Genomic DNA, 20,662 nt, shown 5'->3' on the forward strand with positions numbered 1-20,662 from the left:
GACATTTTGCAGTATGGGGATGATGATACACGAGATGCTACAGTGCTTTAATAAGAGTGGCTCTCATAGCCACTCTAATTACAGTACTACTACCCCCAGAGCATGTGTAAAAGTGCCCAATATGTCTAAACTGTTTCTGCTACCTGAGCTAGTTCATTCAGAACTAGCTTCAGGGCCTTTGCACAGCACTGAATTATGGCATGTACATAGAGCCTAAATGTAAATGGAAAACAATGATGGCCTCCACAAGCCATAAAACGGATATAGTACCAAAATTACTGGTAGGTCTTCCAGGATGGCCAGGAGCAGAGATGACCCAAGCAGGGTGTGGGGCCTATGCAGGGCCCTGCCTCCGGATGCAAGGAAGCTGGTGGCAGATTTGGTGGGACGGGGTGGGAGGTGGAGTGCTGACTGGCCAGATGCACCAGATTAGGTGGCAGATGTGGTGGTGGGAGGTGAGGGGTGCTGAGCAGCCAGACGTGAAGCCAGCGGTAGCGCAGAGTCACAGTGGCCACTCCGCCTGGCTCTGCGGGGCCCCCCAAAGTGCGGGGCCCTGGGCGGTTTCCCCGATTCGCCTCCCCGCCACCCCCAGGGACAGCCCTGCAGAGGGACATGGTTAAGTTTATATGCTGAAACTTGTCCTGGTATTGATGTCATAGAACAAAAGAACATAGAAAACATTCATCATTATTAATACCTTATTTAATTTATGCTGCAGTATGCATAGTCAAGTCTCATGTGCTGATTATTATTAAGACCAGCAAATAGTTTCTAACTTCCATTCATGTCAGAAGTTAACTGAATCAGAAATGGAATATGCATTTCGAAGTAATGCTAATTTACAGAGCAGTCCTCTGCATGGCTTTCCTGACCTCTTACACATTGGTGTTTCTGGATTCAGCCTTATGCTTTGAATATTTTTCTTTTTGCTTCCTAGGCATTCCAAAACTTTTTCACTGGATCTATTTAAACATCCTGCTACGTTTATTAAGGTAAGCATATTTGAGAGGGACTGAGATGGTTTTTCACTTTGCTGTATAAAATCAATTAAGAATTCATGGTTTAGTGATGGTAGAAGGACCAGGAGCGGGGAAGACTGGTGTGTCAGGTGGAAAAGCTAATTTCCATGTCAAACAAACTGGGTAGATAAAGCAATTAATTTTTGCTATTACATGACTGTCAGACCATAAACAGGTCAGCTCTGATGGGAAATGAGTCCTCTTTATGTGCACCAGATGCCTGGGTATACACACAGCCTGTAGTTCAGATGTCTTTGCATCTGTAGTTCAGCATGCTAGTTGCATGTATTCAGCCATCCTCCCTGGGAGCTGTCTGATTCCTTTGTGAATTCACTGAAGATGGTCAGCACCTTACAGGATCAGTCCCTTGTATGTCTCGATATACAACCTCCAGTTTTACTAGAGCAGAGAAAAACTGATGAAATAGAAAGTACATAAAAACTGCAATTTAATGGGTCTGGCCACAGGTCTACCTTCCCCGATATCCTGGCAGGGGAAATACCATGATCACCACGGTGGTTTTCCCAGGGTGAGGCTCACCCCTTGCACTCCGGGTGCAATTTCCCCAAATGTGGGAAGCTGAAATGCATAGTTTGTGGTTAGGGGTGGCTGCATTTGCACTTTCCCCTAAATTTATTTCCCCTCAATGCAATGTAAACGTTGACCTCCGCTCCTGTCCCTGTTATCATTTGTCCCCAAGAATCCCTTGTCACTTTCCAGGTAGTCTCCCTTTCCAAGGGGGGCTTATAGTTTCAGCTGGTGGGCTTTTGCCTATGCCCCCTAAACTGCAAATAGGTCTATGTCACACATCCTTGTGCCAACAGGGGGAGACCCTGGTGCACTCCCACCTTGAGCGCATCAGGGTGCAGCCCCTCTTCCATCTCTTCCAGAGCCTCCTGCTGAGCTTCTGGCTGCTCTTTCCCCTGCACCTTTTTTGTTATGCACTCCCCATCTGTGGCCCCACCGAACCCCAGGACTTCCTGGTCAATCTCCTCCTGGCTCTGGTCAAGCTGGCCATCTACAAGACCAGGAAGGAGGCTCTGGTAGGGTGAATATTGGGCTGCCTTCCTGTCACTCTTCTGCTCACATCACCATGCAAGTCAGCATCCACAGGGTCCCTCAATTCATGCAGGGGGCAGTGGGTGCTGGCTGGTGTGTTCTGCGCAATGTCCCCCTTCCAGATCCCTTGTTTTAACCGATGACCTGTGTCATATGTTGGCAGAAAGTGAATGCTGAAAGGAAGAGTGAACTGGGGATGACCAGGTTTTTCCCCACTGTTCCTCTCTTACTTGCAGCCTCCAGCATTTAAGGTCTAGGAAGTTCTGATTCAGAGGCCAGTCCCTTTAATCTGGCCAAACTGTCAGCTGCCACAGCATCTGGTGGCAATGAGTTCCACACTTTAATCATATGCTATGTGGGCAACCAAAAAAATCCCTAAACAAAACCAAAAAAACCCAATAACCACCCCCCAAAATCCCCAACCCATCCCAAAAAAACCCGACCCCCCAACTTCCTTCTGCTAGTTTTAAACATATTACCTACTAGTTTTGTTTTATGACCCCTAGTTGTTGTAATATGAGAAATAGTAAATAATAAATCGTTGTTTACTTTCTCTTCACCATTTAGTATTTGTAAACCCATATCACGTCCCTCCTCAGGTGTCGTTTTTTCTAAACTGAATAGGCCTAGTTTCTTTAGTCTGTTCTCATCTGGAAGCCCCTGCATACTACTAATCATCTTTGTTGGCCTTTTCTGTACCGTCTCTAGTTCTTCTGTATTGTTTTTTGAGGTATGGGGACCAAAACTGGGCACAGTAAGCATGGTTTGGATGCACCATGGATTCATAAAGGGATATACAGAATGATACTTTTTGTTTTCCTTTCTTGATAATTCCTAACATTTTGTTTGCATTTTTGATGGCCCCTGAGCACTGAGCAGATGTTTTTAGCGAACTGTCTGCAGTGACTTCCAGATCTTTTTTCCTGTATGGTAACAGTTAATGTGGAGCCCATCATAGTATAGGTATATTTTGGATTCTTTTTTACCATGTGCATCACTTTACATTTATCTACAATGAATTTCATCTGCCATTTATTTGCTCTTTCACTCAACAGTGCCAGATCCTTCTTTATTACCTCCCCCTGCCCTACAAGGCTGTCAAGGCTTTGTATCTCCTTCAGGTTGCGTGGCGTTTTGGCCCTGCGAGGGCTTACTTAGGGGCTCATTATATTAACCGATTCACTATGAATGTGAATTTGGAATTCCAGCTATACAAAAGGCATCAGTACAATCATACTTACATCAGCTTGCTTACTAGATACACACACTTCTGTGTGTGCGCATGTGTGCGAAACAGTAAGAGTGTGAGAAAGAAAGAGATGTTTCCCTCTAATCATTGGACTCCAGACTTAAACTTCCAGTTGAAAGAGTTTGCCTTTCATTTAAATAGCAAAGACTTTGGCTGTTGGAGAGGAGAGAAAGCAGCTCTAGTTCCACTCGCCCATGGCTGTATGGTTTATGTGCATACTGTGTCTGTTGTCTGTAGCATGAAGTTAATGCATCCTCTCCCCACTCTCTTCACAGTGGGGTAAGTAGAGTCTTGTATATAACTCAAAGATGTATGTGTACACACGAAGACCAAAGACAGGTTCCCTCTCTACCACACTTGCTGAATATACCTGGTAAAGGAGGAGCGCCACACTTTTTGTCCTTGTTGCTTATTGTTGTTAACATCTATAGGTCTGAACCATTTTGAGAATTCATTATGCTAACGGTTGTCCAATCATATGGTAAGTGATAGTCTCCGTCCCAACAGACCAGTATTTCCAAAGTTCATGAACCAAACCATAGGCGCCGACTTTTATTTTTGCCATGATGGACATGTGAAAAGTGGTATGCATTTCAGGTGATGGCCTTCTTTCCGAGGAGGGCCAGGGCCCTCGGGCCTCCGCATACTTGCTCTGAATCAGACAGAACCCCTTCCAAAAAACAGAAGAAAAGAAAACCAAACCTATCAGACAGATTTCAGTAGTCATGAGATTTTCATTTTAATTTGCCTTCCAGCTTCTAGGATTTACAGGTGCGAGGGCTAGAATTTTAAGCCTAAATCCTCTTTCATTTCTAAGATGTTGAAGTCGTGTTTTCTGAGCGCAGTCCTATTCCATCTTGCTCAAGCCCCTGAGAAAACATCAGTGAGTCATCATTTGAAAGACACCTCCATCTTAGCCTTGAGTTTAAGTCACAAAAAGCAGCAAGGAGGACAAGGATACACTTGGGGGCTCAATCCCAGGGCTCAATCCCACAGTGTTTAACATCTTCATCAGCAACTTGGACAAGGGGGTTGAAAGCACATTTTCCAAGTTTGCTGCTGACAATAAGATGTGGGGCGAGGTGGATACACTTGAAGGGAGAGAGAAGCTGCAACTAGATTTAGACTACAAAAGTGGGCAGATGAGAATAGGATGGGGTTCAAAGTAGACAAATGCAGGGTGCTGCACTTCGGGAGAAGGAATCCACAGCATACACACAGGCTGGGGAGTTCCTCTCTTGAAAGCACAAGGGTGGAAAGGGATCTTGAAGTCATTATTGACTCCAAGATGAACATGAGGCGCCAATGCCAGACCACAGCCAGCAAGGCCAGCCATACCTTGTCACGCATCCAAAGGTGCATTTCAAGTCAGTTCAGAGAGGTGATGCTCCTCCTCTATGCAACACTGGTCAGGCCGCAGTTGGAGTACTGCATCCAGTACTGGGCGCCGCACTTCAAAAGGGACGTGGCCAGCCTAGGAGAGGGTTCAGAGGAGGGCCACCCGCTTGGTGAGAGGGCAGCAGGACAGGCCCTACGAGGAGACTGAGGGACCTGAACCTGTTCAGCCTCGGCAAGAGGAGGCTGAGGGGGGACCTGGTGGCTGCCTACAAACTCATCAGGGGAGATCAACAACAAATAGGTAGAGCCCTTTTCTCCCCAGCACCACCTGGGGTGACAAGGAACAATGGTAATAAGCTGATGGAGAATAGGTTTAGGTTAGCGATCAGAAGGCAATTTTTTACAGCTAGGGCGGCCAGAATCTGGAACCAACTTCCCAGGGAAGTGGTCCTCGCCCCTACCTTGGGCAAATTCAAGAGGAGGTTGGATGATCACCTGTCTGGGGTCTTGTGAACCCAGCAATCATTTCTGCCTGTGGCAGGGGGTCAGGCTAGATGATCTGTTCAGGTCCCTCCTGACCTTAGCTACTATGAAGCCACTATGAAACACCTACCTTCCTTTGTATTAACAGTTTTTCAGAGATTTGGGCTGAGCAGAATAGGTTCAAATTTAGATGCCTAAGTACCAGTTTGGCTTCTTAAAGATGAACTAGTTTTGGATCCTCCTTTTTTTAATCCAAGCTGAGACTTTCACATGGTTCCAAGAGCTGGTGAAGTTAGAAAAATACCCACAAGCATGAGATTTTATAGCATTATCAACTCTTGTTGATAATGCTATAAAATGTGAAGGGCATACCTCCTTTGACAGAGACAGGACCCCAGGATCCAATTACTGTCTCTTCATATGTTAAAGAGCTTCTCGTCTATCTGAGATTATTTATGCTGTTAAAAGACCATGCAAGGGGACACCACGATGAAACACATGGCAGTGGTGCCATAGCCACCTTAGTGCAACATCATGCCATGTGCCAATAAGCACATCCAAAAAAGTCTAGTATATATATGAAATCAGTGTGAAATATTTTACTCTGGTAATTTTACTGCCATGCTCCTTTTATAGTGTGGACCGGATATACTCTTAATGGCACACACTTAAAATTAAACTTCACTATAGAACTCGATAATTTATGGAGCAACAAGATGCTCATGTTCTACGTTTTGTCATATAATATGCATTGTATTTATTTTTCAGATAGCGGCCAGATATATCTTGCATGTAAGTTCCAAATCACTTACTGAAACCACTCTCTTGACCTTGGGCAGACTGCTTGACTTTCTTCTTGCTCTTCAGTCATCATAGCAGTGGGCGAAAGGCATTATAAATTATAAGTAACATCACTGACATTCCGGCTCTGTCACAGAAAAGACACTGCATGGGGCGCTTAGACTTGAACAGGGGCTTGCTTGCTTCATATTACATGTCAGGAAAGATGCATCAGACACTGCTGTTGCACAGGCAAGAAAAGTAATATCTTAGGGAAGGGTGGAATAATGAAAGCAGCTGATAGCAAATGCTGTCTGTTTTAGCCTGTGTAGGAATACTGTTGTCAGATAAATCTGAGGAATATTGTTGTCTAATTCTAAAAGCCTTTATTATTCATTCATAGTGTCACAGCACTCTGGGAAATTCACAGGATTTGATTCCTCCTTGCAACTGGCAGCACGGGCCTGTCCCATATTACCGATGTTTGGGGCTGCTTAAACATATGCCACTTATGTAGGTTCCTGAAGGAGCTTGTTCCAAAGGAGAAGCCCCCAACATCTCTGCCTGATGCTTCCCATCCAGCCTGTCTCTGACACCAGAGGGAGTGCAGGAGTCAGTTATGCCAGGAGAATGTTTTACAGTCCAATGAACCCTCGAATTTGGCCACTTACTTGCTTAATGAACAACAGGAGTGACTAGAAAGGATATTAGAATGTGGTCCATAAGATATAGATAGATAGATAGCTATCTCTATATATGTATATAGATATAGATCTATAGATATAGATAAATAAAATACATTATTTAGGTAATGACAATGACTTCCAGGTATGTTTAGCTCCTGTCAGATACTCCTCGATCCAGAAATACTATCTAATGATTATGGAGCATCTCTGAATCTGATTTGGTAGAGGTATAGGTGGTGCCTGAGAAGGACATTTCTCCCTATCCCCACTGATCTGCAGGGATTGCTGCTGCCACACTCTTCCTTCAATCCATAAGTCTTCAGGAGGAGGAACATTATGGACCAGGGCATGCTCCCATTATGGTGAAAGAGCCATTTGAAAAACTCATGGAGGGCAGAGCAGGTCTGTCAAGATGGGAATAGGTCAAGATGGGGCAGGTTATCCGGGAACTCTTCCCTTCTCTTCCCCCTGCCCCTCCTGAGACCAAACAGTCTGAAGGGACAGTGTTTCTTCTTGCAGGTTCAGTTCAGTTCTCTGCTAATTCCTCTGAATCAGTGCAAAACACTGAATTGCTTTCAGGGGAGAAAGTACCACCTGCTGAACCGCCAGTGCTACGTCTTGCTCTGGTCCTGGGTTCTGATCTGGCTGCAGCCTGACATGCTGCAACAGCTTAATTTCTAAGAGATTTCAGCTGAGCTGTGAGCTACAATTCAGTGGCTTCAAGCTGGGGCTGAGGAACTTATTGTTTTATTAAATATCCCTTACAGATCATTTACTTTATTCATATGCCTCCTTTTGTAAATATGTTCATTACCTGCAAATTGCAGACCACCATTCACCTGTACGGTATGTCTCTGCATGCCAGTAGTTCTTCTCTACTCATAAATTTCATTAATTAATGAGCAGCCTGCAGGGAATAGCCTCCTCGTTATAGAACTGGACGATAAACTGATGCAAAAAAAGGCTGCCTCTGTTTTCAGTCTTTCCTGACAGCAACTGCTTTCCTCTTCAGTGCCATATTAGAATACCATGGCTGCATCCACACGTGGCAGGGGCATTTGTTTCACCGGTGATATCTAGCAGTGGTGCACCTTGTGCCACCACTAGTTACCCTTGGGGAACACCTGCGCCATACATGCTCTGGCACTGCAAGTTACTCCAGGTGGGGTAGGGGAGGCTGGGGCAACAAGTGTGCTGGCGCCAGCAGCCTTACCTGGGGGCCTCCCGGGGCTGCAGCAGCAGTGATCCTGCCTCGCAAAGCCTGGCTGGTAGCCACAGCATGGCTCCAGCTGGCCTGGCTCCACTTTTAAGCCGTGTGCACTGCACCCATGTGAGCTGCTCCACGTTTTTCCCACATCAAGGGGTCAAAACAACCCTCCATACTGTTCCCTTGCAGCTCAGAGAACAACTAAATGTGTGGTATGCGGCACTGCAGACGTGTCTGCAACACCACATACTGCATAACCACGCTTGTCTGGACGTGGCCTGTAGACATGTCTATACAAGACACTAATGGTGCAGTAGACTAATTCTACTGCACATTAGCACAACACGGGAAAAAATGCTAATTTACAGTAGAATGAGTATACCGCATGTTAGCATCACTTAAAAACAGAGGGCTGGACTTGATGATCCTCCAAGGTCCCTTCCAGCCCGAATGTTTATGAAATCTATGAAATCTATGAAAAAGTATGCGCCAGCGCTAATGTGCAGTAGTGCCAATTACTGAGCATTTTGTTTAGTACCTGTAAAAATAGGCACTAAACTAAATGCTCCATAATTATGGTGCATTTATCCACATATAGATGTGCCCTATCATGATTAAAGATCCAGACATTTGCAGCAGCCGTACTGGGGAGACTGGAATGGTAACAGCGCAGCTATGTTCACGCTGAAAGTGAACACCATCAAACGGTTAAGGCAAAAAACCAGAAATACCCCAACCTTAACACTTCAATTGATCAGGCCTGTGTTTGTTTTCTCAGTCCTGCTGGAAGCTGTGTTGACCTGGTAGACAGATTGGTATACCATGTTGTTACTTGTAGCTTTCTAAACTACCACTCATTAGTTGAGATCACTTGGGAATCAGAAGGAACATTTGTGAAAAATCTAGCTCTGAGACTGAATGAGACCATTTAATGTGGCAAGATGTGTTGGCCCATTTCTAATCTAGAAGAGTGAAGTACTTCAGTGTTACCACCATTGCAATGATAAAGCTTCAGCAAAATGCATTTAAAAGAAAATGGTTCCCTACACAGGCAGGCACAACGCTTTGTATACTGGGAATACTGATTTGGGAAACAACCCTTATATTGCAACAGATGTCGATACAAGTCAGAGCAGCCTGAGGATGCTGTGTTTTGCACAAGGTGCAAACTCGCTTTCAAAGAGATGGGGAGAAAGGGCATCAAAATGTGACCTCTACACCATCTCACTCCTAAAGTTTGCCAGTCCATAATTCTGCTGCAACTGAGGACTGGGTCCCTAATTACCAAGTGTTAAGATATATATATATATATATATAATTTATTAAGGAAAAAAAAACCCTACTTTCAAATGCAGATGCCTTGTGGTCACCTGATTTTGAAAGGTCCCTGTGTCCCTTTGATTTGACCTGGATGAGGTGCTCATCAGTTTTGAAAGTCAGATTCACTGTGTTTAGGTGCTCAGGTATGGACATGGGATCTTCCCTGTAGGCATCCAAGTTTAGACAATTAAGACTGAAAAGTACACTTTCTTCTAGTGATATGCTTTCTACTGATGCTTCTATGAATATATCAGGGTAAAAATGGTCCCCTTAAATAAGTAAGCAAGTGACCTGGCTGCTTATGTTTCCCTCTTGTGTATATTGCTAATTTATTTCCTTCTCTTGTTGTATTATTCTGGATATGACAAGAATATGTATTACACTGAATAAACATGGAATGGCAGAAAGATAAATTGAGTAATCTGATAGATTGTCTCAATCTTAATTTTCTGTTGAGGATATACATCTACTAATGCCATTGCTTAGAAATGCACAAATCCTACAACAAAAATGTGTATTGCTCTCTCTAGCAGTTTGCAAATAAGGGATATGAGAATTTGATAAGCTATTTGTCTCCTTTGTTTCAAATTGTCTTTATGTTTCTTTTGCAAATTGTATATTACCTTTTGGTTTTTTTTAAATTGGATGCAAGTTTTTAAGCACGCAGATTGCACTTAGAACTCAGGGCTTTCTGTTATTCACAGTTAAATCTTACTCTGGACAGGGACATTTAAAACAGTTTATGTAGGACATAATATAAAGCTCAGGAAATCAACCATGTCTTTCCATAGGCTTCAGTGCACTTAGACCCTAAAGGAGCTGAAATTCGGAAAGAATGCCAACACATAGACTTAAAAGCTGTTGCACACTATTATTAATTACAATGTATAACTAATGAAAAAATTGTTTGTTTTTTTGCATTGAATTGCAAAACTCCTTCTGTGAATAATATTAATAATAATATTAATAATAGTGTTTTAAAAGAATGACAGGCTCTTAGCTTCTGCAGGGTGTTCTCTTGCATGGGTGGAGCATAGGTGATCGAGAGCAGTGCGAGATGCCTGTCCTGCCCAGCAAGAACAGCTTGAAGTCTTCCCTGTAACAATGAGATGGAAACATAGTCTCTTAGCCCCTTCGATCTGTGGCCTCTGCTAAGACTTCTGACATGAAAATGATCTCTGGTAGCAGTACTTTTGTAATCGGCAGTTTTCATCCTCTAGAACCTGGACTGAACCAGCAATTAAATTTGCAACCTAATAAAACACTGAGATGGTAATACTTCCGGTATGACTGGCATAACCTATAGGCAAAAGGCCCTATTTCCCCTTCAACTTTGCATATCTGTGTTTCCGTCGGGTGCATTCATTTCCATCTTTGAAATCCTGGAATGACTTGTGCCTTCAAGATAATTTATTAATTATAATAAACTTTTCCTGTTAATTAAGAGGTGCAGCTACCACTGTATGAGATGTTGTGGCTAAACTAATTCATTAGCTCCTTTAAAATAAGAGCCAAAGTATGACCCTCCTGGAGCTGGAGCTAATGCTGTTGTTCCACACCAACTACCATAAAATGTAACTAATTAGGTGAAAAGGAAAGTGCACATCCATTACAGTGAAGTCAGCCTGTCAGGCTGTCAGTAGGGGGTCAGAGTATCAGAGCCAAGATCAGTGTCCCTGCTCGTTAGGAGAAAGGGCTGGCAGAGGCAGGAAGGGAGACTTCTGACAATACAGATTGGAATGGTAAGGACTCGTTACTTAATCATAATGGCATGTGAGCCACTGCCTTGCACCAATGTTCTCTAAATGCTATTTTTTGTCTAACGCTGGCAGAAGTGAAGTGTAACCAGTAACCTGAGTTTCACTCCATCTGCTCCTTGACAGCTCTGCTTTGGGAAGTTAATCCTTTATCATTTTGTCTGTCATCTACTGCTACTTACATTCTCTGCAGCAAGTAGGCTTCTAGTGAATATATATTTTATGTAAGCAGCTGTTTGGCTGGGTCCCCATTTGAAGACCACAGTGGAAAGTTTCTTCACCTGCCTCTTAGCATTTGCAAAATCTTGCTGCTGGGATTATCTTGAGTGGTTGACAGTTTGGTGAATCACAGCTGCCTTCGCTCCGTTACAACATGGAGTTTTTCTCGGAGTGAAAAATGGTCATGTTGCTTTGCAGAACTAGACATTTGTATTGCTTTGTGGAATTGGATTGAAATGTCATCTGCAAGGAACACATAACGCTGTTGTGGGGAGCCAAGGTTGAGGGCAAAATCCTGGGCCTGCCTAAGTCAATGGGAGTTTTGTTGTGGAAATCAGTGGGGAAAGGCTTCACTCTGAATATTCAGTGCTTGGGTTATGGCCTTATGTAGTGAAGTTATGGAGGTACTACACTGTGTTAGTTGGACCTTCATCATCCTGAAGGCTAGAAGGAAAATAAATAGGCTTCACTGTTAGTTGAGACTGAAGAATCCTTTGTAAAGTCAAAGCCAAGTAAACCAACTCTTGATGGTGGCCATCTGATTAAACTTTGCCCATTACTTTATGTTCCGATTTTGTGAAAGGTCAGTGAAAAGACTGTGATGGAGCGATTCTGGCAGTCTCTCTTTTCCTCAGATTTCCTTGATCCATCAGGTACCACAGGGTGCCACAGAGGTTTATGTTGTCATACTTACCCTTTAACATGTAAAGGACAACACTGGGGGACATTGGTTAAGAAATGCAGGCCATGCATTCCACATTTTAATGACACCGCATGCTCTGACTGACTGTTTGGAACATGGAAGTACTGGGGATGCCATCTTGGCCCTCTTGAAGTTAACAGCAAAACTCCCGCTGACTTCAACAGTGTAGGTTTTCAACGCTGGTGGCTTAATGGTCCTTGGGCTTAGCTGACTGCAAACTAAAAGTTGTTGGTGGGTTGTGGGGAGCATCCTCAAGAGTCTTTGGAGCTCTTTTCCATACAACTTATGGAGGGATATGATTACCGTTTTTCAAAAAAGTATGTGACTTACATTGGGCTACCCCTTGATACCAGTCAACTCCAGTTGCCAAGAGGGAGTCTTCTTTCCCTACCTGTAGGTAGAGAGGATAGTGCAAATTTGTTTTCCAGTGTAGACTTTGAAAAGCAAAGGGGATGCATTCTGTCTTCTCTGATTCCCTGAACATATTACAGGCTTGGACAACATACCCATAAATAAACTTTGTAAAGCTATATCAACTCTTTCTTCCTTCATGCATTGTGCACAAGCAGATTGAAAAATTCTCAGATTTGTTCATGAACTGAAATGATTGTCTTCTTTTCCTCCCCCCCCCCAGTGGATAATCCAAGGCCTGCAGAGTCTATAAAAAACCTCTCAGGGCAGTATGCAGAATTGCATTTTTTTTGTCACTTACTTAAGTTTGATGACCTTGTTCCCATTACCTATCTAGAAGCCCAGTCCATCTGCATGTGAAATCAATGAAAGTTTGTCCACAGGCTACAGGGAGGGAGATCAGGTCCTACATGACTAGCAATGTAATTTTAGTGTCATATTTGAAATTTGCAGGTCAAATATATTCTTTTTTTTTTTTTTAAAGAAACCTTTTGGGGGCTAAATGTCAGTTGCAACAGTGAATGCAAGTCCAAAAGCAATGAAAAATGTACTAAAAAAATATAGTCTAAACTTGGTGAGTGATTCCCTAGAACTATAGGAAGAAAAATTGATTTGGAAACAATCAGCATTATTTTTTAAAACTGATAAGCTGCAACTGTAGAGATTATGGATTCATTTTCCTATATTCTTTTCCAGTTGAAATGGAAAACTGGTTTTGGTTTTCCTTTCAGTGAAACACACAACCCTGAAATTAAGCACAGCAGGTTTGGAGACTTCACAGATTCCAAAATAAATGCATGCATTTGCACACTAATGCATGTTCTCTGTTGTTTTTAAGACCTATCTGACATTTCAAAAATAGCTACAGATCCCTTTTCACTGTTTAAGTAGTCAGGATTCTAGTTTACAGCCTTGTTACCATTTACAATTAGGATAAATATAGTGGATGGGATCATTAGGAGCATCCAGCATTGCCCTTTGTCTGCTCATACTGAGGCCACTGCTGTATCTCCTATTAACTTCAGTGGCGGCAGAGTTAGCTTAATGTGAAGTGCTTTAAAACCTCTCAAATTCTTGTCTGGCAATAGCATGCTGTAATACTCTTGGTTCATAAAGTAGAGAGAATGGGGTTAGCACAAGGATGGACAACTGTCATGGTGTATGAGGTACCAACTATTAGGATTGTGTGAGCCTTTGGACGCTTTGGGGTCCAAAGCAGCACATCCAGGTCGAAGCGCTGACTTGTTTGGCTTCCCAAAGCACTCTGGAGCCACCTCAGAGATCTGGTCATAGGGTATAATGAGGAAACAATTAAATATCTATAACTTTGTTGGTTTTTGTCTGATTTGGATGAAAGTTTCAGGGGTGGTAGATTCTGCAGAGGGCGAAGCCTGCAAATTTCAAGAAGATAGGTCCAGGGGTTTAGGGGGAATGGCACCCCAAATTCTTGAAAGCAAAACTCATGTCACATCTAGGCATTACAACATAGCAGGGTGAACGCTGTAGGAGTGGTAGCTCTTACTGAGGCCACTGACTGTGTCTGTCCTGGGGCGGGGAGGGAAGACACTACTGCAGGCCCGGCCGCTAAGCTCCTGTGTTCCCAGTTACCAGTCAATCAATCATGATTCGCTCAGGGACCAGGGGCCAGCTCCATACACAGGGCCCAGCTACTACATAATGACTTAAGGAGCATCAATTAACACCTACAAAACCAGGCTAAGGAGAGGAAAGATTCAATACTGACAATCAACTGCCCGGAGACAGACACAGTCTTGGAACAAGTTTTGTCCATCAGTAGCTAGGGGTGCAGGGCCCTAGCACCCCCCGCACCGATCTCCTTCACAGCTGGCAAGCATCGCAGCAGGGGCCACCATCCCTGCAGCTGTCACCCCGCTGCACCTTAACATACGCAGGGTCACCCATGGCATCAGTTTTGCTTGTCTGCAGCTTGAGGTGCAGTTCCCCCCAAACCATTCCACCTATCTCCTTGAAACTCGGCAGGCTTTGTGGCCTCAGCAAGAGCTACCACCTCTGCAGGTTTGACCCCCCTGTGTTGTAACACAGCCATGACATGAGTTTGGCTTTCAAGAATTTGGGGTACAGTTCCCCCCAAACCCCTGCACTGATCTTCTTGAAGCTTGACAGGTTGTATGCTCTCAGCAGAGGCTACCATCTGGGCAAGTTTCATCCAAATTGGACAGAAAACAACAAAGTTATAGATATTTCATTAATTCCCCATTATACCCTATGGCCGGATCTTCAAGGCAGCTCTGAAGCTTTGGCCGGATCGAGGCGGAAACCCGGTCCAGAGCTCCCGATCGGCTCGCCGCCATCCGAAGTGGCCGGATCTGAAGCTGGATAAGATTGCTGCCGACACACACAGGCCTACCAACTGTTCAACAAGAAATATAATTTCCCTTGTATCAACATTGAGTCTGATCCAAAATACTGTAAGGTAGCATTGTATTATGAGAGAGAATAGATGACAGCATCTGTTTTTTATTCCTATCCCTTTCTCTATTCTTTTCATTGCTTTTATAGCTCCATTATCTACTCTCCCCCAATTGCTCTCTCTCTCTCTCTCTCCAAAATTAAGCAGTGCAGCTATTCCCAACACATACCACATCTGAAGGTCATATAATTAAGTGTATGCACATAAGTAGCTTCAACCAAACCAGCTGTTTTTCAAATGTCCAGAAAAAATAGGACCTTCATATATGTAAAGTTGCTCAAATGTACCTGAAAATAAATGGAAGTACCTCCATGAGTGAGACAGAAGGAAAGAGAGAAGAACCTATCATTCCATATAAATAAAAGTAGTTCCAATTGCCGGTCGTTAGAAATCATTTTAAATTTCTGTACTTTCCAGTCAACCTGGAAGGTTGACAAACTCACATTTCTGTCCAGACCTCATTGGCGTACCTGTCAACTGCAGATGCCCTTTGGGTGCACAAATATGAATTCTCACATTTATATAGCATTTTCTTTCTGGGAGTCCGTATAAGTAGATGAAAGGGAATGGCAACATCTATCCTGTACCTCACCTGGCATGTAACCAAGTGGCCAGCAGTCAAGCCATTTTTCTGCTACTACCCACATTTCCACCCAACCTCTAGCAAAGGTTGAAACCTAACTGGTGTTATTAGAGCTTTCGCTTTCCCACCCTTGATCCTTTATTTCATCATTTCTTTTTTTGATAGCATACAAATGGGAGTCAATCAGGAGAGCAACTATCAGGATTATACATGGGGCACAGAGGTCATATTTCTATCTACATAATGAATGAGGTGTCACTCTGATTACCCTTTTTGAGTGTGTATCAGTCAAGGATACAGTAGTAAAACATTCAATCATGAAGCACACTAGAGAGGTTCAGCCTGGTGTCAAGGCTTTAGTAATTAAGAAATACTGTGAGGATATATAATTTCTTTCCTTTGCTTGACTATTACAACACTTCTTGCCAAGTAATCATAAAGAAAATGCTGTAATGTACATATGAAGTGCCTATTTATCTGGACATGAAAAAAAATTGGACGGCTATCGATGCTTAAATCAGAAGGTCAAAACAAACTAATCATTAAACCTGTTGAAAAGCTGTTTTGTTTTTTTTTCCTGCTCTATATCAAGAATGGGAATTATCTCATCACACTGTGGCAGAAAGGACATATGTCATTCTTTAAGGCAGTAGGGGCGAACCTTTTTGGCAGATGTGCCACAAGGTAACCCGTGCACCCTTCTCCAGTTCCCCTCTGCTGCTCAGACTGTTACTCTGCTTTCTTCTCCTTGCCCTATGCTCCCTGCCTACCTATTGCTCTGCTTTCTGCTTCCTCCCTTATCGGTTGCTGTTCTCCCTGCTTTTTCCTCTGTCTACTATATGACACGCACACAAGCTGCCTGTGCCACTTGTGGCCCACATGCACAGGTTGGCCACACCTGGTTTAAGGGGAGAGAAGAACGAGTAGCTTCCATTGTGTCTGCATTGTATTCACCCCAAATATAACAAATGGATATGTGCCCTTCGTTAAATATAGGACTGATTTCACTCCCCAGCAGAATGAAGCAATCGGGAATGTTTCCAACTGGGAAAGAAATCAAAATGTGTGATTTAATAACTGAAGGAGGGATTTGGCCGCGACTACCAGAGTTGGAATTCGGAAAGGACAATTGGCTTAGCACAGCTACCCTCGTAAAACGAGATGTGATCTTAATGAGAACATGTTTGACCTGACAGAAAGTGGAAACACACACAGTTGTATTAGAGAGGATTAACTTTAAACACCACTAAGTCTCCATGATCTCAAAGCATAAGGCAGCCTCTAACTGCCAGAATTAATAACACCACAAAATATTACCTTGCTGTCTCTGCCATTCTCCAACTGTTAATGAATTATATTACGTGCTCAAAATGTTATACAAATATTTAGTATATGAACCTGAACAGACCAATATCAGATATTAAAACTTAAGTCAGCCTTTACTTTATTCCATTAGAGAAGTTTATTTTTAGATTAACTAAATTATACGATAAATGCTCACTGCAGACCAAACATTGTTGCATTAGATCTTGACAAGAAGCCAAAAAGGTTTGGTTTTTTTTTAATTAAACAACTGTTAATTTACATTTGTGTGCCTGTTTAGTAAATTGGCCATTTCTTTTCCTTTTGCACTTGTAAAACTCAAAAATCTTACGGTCGTTCAGTTTGTGTTTGGTAGATATTTAATCCATAGGCTGAATTCATGGCATTTTCAAGTTTGAGAAGCATAAAGAACAGTGAACTTCAAGCAAGGTGTATTTAGCATATGGTGCTTCCCCTAGAGTTATGCATTCTGGATAATTACATTCAGTATACAGTAATTGCAACTTGTGAACATGTCAAACTGTGTGTTTGCACAACCCTGTGGTAATCAACTCGATTTAAAGTCAGCATTTGACATAATTACTATAAATATGACAGAAAAAGATATTTCTGGGGCACACTGCTTTGTAACTATATCAAATAGCTACCTAGTGAGATAGCTGTCTCATGTTCCTATGGAAGTCTATAGGAAAGCAACACCAGTGTAGGTTTTGATTCAGGTCTTCCCGTCCGCTTGCAGATGTATTAAAATGCAAATGGAAAACATTCTGATCTGAAGCCGTCCGTGTGCCTCTCTGATTCAGGAATTACTATAAGAGGAAAAAAAAATCAAGCCATTAGAAACTCCAGGCCAAATTCTCAGCTGCTGTAAACATGGATGGTGCGACTGAAGTTAACAGAGCTATGCTGATTTTTACAAGCTAAGTATCTAAGCTTGCATTCCTGGAAAGAATACCCTCAATGGATGCCCTGCACTGTCGTAGCAGACAAGTCATCTCCGCGAAGAATACCCTGAAACAAAACAGTGCGCTGTATGTCATGCATTTCAAGTGACAGTGACGGTAGTCTAGAGGCTGGTGGAAGGTAAATGTTGATGCTGTTTTCCAGCCCTTCTAAGCCCTTAAGACAGCTTTAGCCCATGAGAAAACGATTTCTCTAGGATGTTTGTTCTTGTGAATGCTCTGCACATTGGAGCACATTGATGACAAGGCATGGGGGTAAGAGGTGAGCCTTTTAGGTATGGAAATAAAATGCATCTAGCTGAGGTTATTATGTAGTCTGTGATTTAGTCGTGCTCAGCTACCTCACAATGTTTAATGTACCTTATTCTCACAACACCCTTCTGCACTGCAGAAGTATTGTTGACCACAGTTTAAACAGGATGTCTCTGCTTCAGTTCCCTGATGGGTTATCTGCAGCATGACAGCCTCGGGTCCTAGACAGCCCCAACCTACACTGCTATCTAGACCTTCAGGCTGTGGCCGATCTGGGAAGCGTACCAAAGAGACTGTCTTGAGCCTTCAGTGTCCCGGTGCCTGAAAACAGCTGCTGGAGATGAGTCAGAGGAATCCTCACCAGTGTACTTCTGGGGTTGGAGCACATCAGCAGGTATAAGTATGTGGGGTGTGCTCAGTCCTGTCCTCATTGCTGTCAAACTGTAGGCAAACCCAGAGTGGTGCTGAAGGCTACATACAAAGTCCGTAGCATAAAATGAAATCGAGCTTTGGTTAAAAAAATTCCCGGCTAGTTCTCTAACAGTTGTACCATCCTGTCACGCCAGGACCTGGGCAGCTAGGTCTGGGGCCACTCCAGCATCAAGACACTGGCTAGGCCTCAGATAGATAAGCAGAATCCAAGATCAAACTGGATTAGGAAACCGGAAGGTCAATCCACGGGTGAAGTCCTGGGATGAACCAAGTCAAGAAAAAGGAGATCAGATAGAGAGGGACGGGCTGAGTCTGAAACAGAAAGCAAAGCTTTAAGAAGTCAGCCAAAGAGGGCACCAAAGCAGCCTTGGGTCAGGTTGCCCAGGCACCTCCTCTTCTAGGTCAGGGGTTTATATGCAGGAAGTGACCCTAGCTGCACATGCCCCTGGCTGGGGCTACCCCCTGGGGTGTCTCACTCAATCTCTCCTTCCACTGAGTCATTGATGACTTCTCTTTGAGCAAAAGGATCCTATCTTATATATCCAACCATATATCTGCCTTGCTATACTTTCATTTAGACCGTATCTACCTTACTTATGAGAATGTCCTGAAAAAAAGTGTCAAAAGCCTTGCTAAAGATCAAGGTATATCATGTCCACTGCTTTCCCTACCATTTATAAAGACCTTCATCTTTTTGTAAAAGAGAATCAAACTCATCAAGCGTGACTTACTCTATGTTAGCTGTTCCTGATCACCTTGTTATCCTCTGCTTGCCTTAAAATAGGCTTTTTGATGTCCTGCTCCATGATCTTTCCAGGTCCTGAGGTCAGACTCATCAGCCTGTAATTCCCTGGATTCTCCTCCTTCCCTTTTTCAAAGATTAGCACTATATTTTCTGCTTTTCTGTCATCTGGGACCTTGCCTGACCTGTACAAGTTTTCAAAGCCAGTGGCTCTGCAAATATCTCAGCCAATTCCTTGAATATTCTAGGACGTACCTTATCCTACCCTGCCGACCTGAAAACATCCAGTTTCTGTAAATGATCCCTAACTTATTCTTCCTCTACTCTAGGCTGATTATCTCCTTCACTATGTGTGCTACCACGTGCGATTGTCATCTGGTAGCTGACCTTATCTGTGAAGACCGAAGTAAAAAAGGTATTAAATACTTCAGCCTTCTTTGTATCATCCATTACTAGGTTGCTGTACATGTTCACTAAGGGACCTACACTGTCCTCTTACTCCTAACAAAAAATTTAGTGTTGCCTTTAATGTCCCTGGTTAGCTATATCTCTATTCATGCCTTGGCTTCCTGATTTTCTCCCTATATTCCTATGCTGTACTCTTAAACTGGGACTGCAAAAGGCATCCAAGTCCCTTCTTGCCCCTGTTGCCAAATGTCAAGTCCCTGCTGTAATGCAAGGGGCTGCTGGGACTTCTCAGTGAAACAGTTGTACGATATTTTTTTTAACACAACTTATTTTTCCCTTACCTTATTCTTTGGAAATGACTAACCTGTCTCAGCTGAAACGTTCCTCCCAAAACTCAGCCTGAGGCAGACACTCAGGATGGGAGATTTCAGCTGAAACCGTTGAAGTTTGGTAACTTTAAAAGCAACTGAAGACAGACAAGCTTAACTATACATATTGCCACCTGCATTATCTGCAGTAAATATAGATATGGAAATAATGCTGAAGCAAACATTTTTTTTTCTAATATACAGTAATGTTCCTGAAATGTTATTGATAATATTTACATAGTTTTCATTTTAAAGTTCTTTGGGAGGCTTCTTCCTACAAACAAATCAGGAGGAAGCCACCTGATTTTACTTTCATTTAAAGTAGTTTATATTGACTCCAATGGCATTAGTAGAGTTACTCCTGACTTACAATAATAAAAAAACAATGTATACATTTTTAAACATATCACCAGATTGTATGCTGCTTCTGCTACTAAATGCACTGAGAGGCAAAAAAGGACCTTTTTGCCACCTTCATATGCCCCCAATAGGGAGTGCAAATAAGGTTGAGGTGCCGCAGCTGCGCTTCTTGGCAGATAATTTGCCGAATATCATGAGGCATCTCGTTAGGTATCAATACTTAATATTTTTGCTTCACTCAGCTTATTCTAAAGAGTTAAACATCCTAGTAAAAAACTCTTAAGAGATGTTGAATGTGAGAGTCAAAGTCATTGCCTTCCATCATATAACACTGTCTTTTCTTCATAACTCACAAAAATTCAAGATGTAATGTTATGGACTATGCACTGGTTTCCCAAGGGGGAGTGTTGGAAATCCCATCACATGAGTCATTTAAAATTGGACTGGACAAAGCACTCAATAACACACTGTAGTGAGTAACGGCACAATGGCCCTTAGGGGATGATTGAGTAGATCAAACCAATAGGTCTTTTCAACGTCTGATTTCTT

At 42.9% G+C, this 20,662-nt stretch overlaps 1 long non-coding RNA gene across 1 annotated transcript in view; it reads left to right on the forward strand.

The window, feature by feature from the left end:
* Positions 1 to 934: 934 nt before the first annotated feature.
* LOC109306818 overlaps positions 935 to 20,662 on the forward strand; it is a 515,505-nt gene continuing 495,777 nt past the window's right edge. The window contains exon 1 of the long non-coding RNA XR_002100123.1: positions 935 to 992. This is a non-coding gene — a long non-coding RNA (uncharacterized LOC109306818). The remainder of the gene's footprint in view (positions 993 to 20,662) is intronic.

This window comes from Crocodylus porosus, unplaced genomic scaffold (assembly GCF_001723895.1).
Source record: "Crocodylus porosus isolate Cpor-Errol unplaced genomic scaffold, CroPor_comp1, whole genome shotgun sequence".
NCBI classification, from domain to species: domain Eukaryota; kingdom Metazoa; phylum Chordata; order Crocodylia; family Crocodylidae; genus Crocodylus; species Crocodylus porosus.